Source organism: Raphanus sativus, unplaced genomic scaffold, assembly GCF_000801105.2.
Source record: "Raphanus sativus cultivar WK10039 unplaced genomic scaffold, ASM80110v3 Scaffold2233, whole genome shotgun sequence".
Lineage (NCBI taxonomy): Eukaryota > Viridiplantae > Streptophyta > Magnoliopsida > Brassicales > Brassicaceae > Raphanus > Raphanus sativus.
The window spans coordinates 10,173-11,327 of record NW_026617542.1 but is presented as its reverse complement, the minus strand read 5'-3'; the positions used below and the strand labels follow the sequence as shown (position 1 = coordinate 11,327).

The window sequence follows — 1,155 nt, the reverse complement described above, 5'->3', positions numbered from 1 at the left end:
AACTGTTAACTTGGCAGTAGCAAGGATTCATTTTTAGTGTATCAAGTTTTGGCGCCGTTGCGACGGGGACCAGATTTTTTACCTCTAATTTTCGGTTTCATATCTAGTCTAAGATATCTAACTCGTGTTATTTTCTTTGTTTCAGCTGATGATCCAGGTGCATGACCAGTAGACATACTCGGAGCAACGCACAAGGACCATTGCATCAGCTTTCTAACGAGGAACTAGCGAGATTGGAACGACAGAACCGTCAACAGCCGAGATCAACGAACACCAACATGGGTGATCATCCAGATGATCTCACTGCTGCGTTTGCACTCATGCAACAGCAGATGCAGCAGATGCAGCAGACGATCCAAGCGCAGCAAGCTGCTGCCGAGCAAGCTGCTCTGAATGCTGCAGAACCAACAGGAGGAAGTGGTCCAGATCGGCCAGAGAAACTTACTGCGTAATCTGCCTGCTACGCGATCTGCCATAACCCCTCCACCGTGCACTAGGCAAGACTTCGAGATCAAGCCAGCCTTGATAAGTCTAGTGCAAAGGAAGATCTTCAATGGACTTCCTGCTGAGATACCGATGGACCACATCGAGCACTTTGAGAAGATGTGTGGTTTCACTAAAGCGAATGGAGTACCACCCGATTACATCAAGTGTACTCTGTTCCCTTTCTCTCTTGATGGGAAAGCTGCTCGCTGGCTTGATTCACTACCCACCGGATCACTCACCACTTGGGAACAAGTCCGAGAGGCTTTCTTAAGCCACTTCTACACGAAATCGAAGACGGCAGCTCTGAGACAGAAGATCGTGACCTTCAAACAGCTGGTGGACGAGCCGTTCTGCGATGCTTGGGAGCGATTCAATGTCTACCGCAGAGAGTGCCCACATCACGGTTTTGAGGAAGACTATCTGCTGGGAGTGTTCTACGATGGAGTAGGCTGGGAGTACAGGAACGCTTTGAACTCAGCCAGTAAGGGAGACTTCATGACTCAGTCCACTCAAGGTGCATTCGAGTTGATTGAGAACATGGCCTCAAGCTCAGCTGACAATAACCGCGAGACTGATCGCACTCAGAAGGTGAAGAGCATCGACAACAGCAAGATTGATGAGCTCTCTGCCAAGGTCGATCAGCTGATTAAGAGTAACCAGAACCAGGTC

At 49.2% G+C, this 1,155-nt stretch overlaps 1 non-coding gene across 1 annotated transcript; it reads right to left on the bottom strand.

The window, feature by feature from the left end:
- Window positions 1–786: 786 nt before the first annotated feature.
- On the bottom strand, window positions 787–893 carry LOC130505391 (small nucleolar RNA R71). The gene has a single exon (XR_008941650.1). It is a non-coding gene; the product is annotated as a small nucleolar RNA R71 (small nucleolar RNA).
- Window positions 894–1,155: the final 262 nt, after the last annotated feature.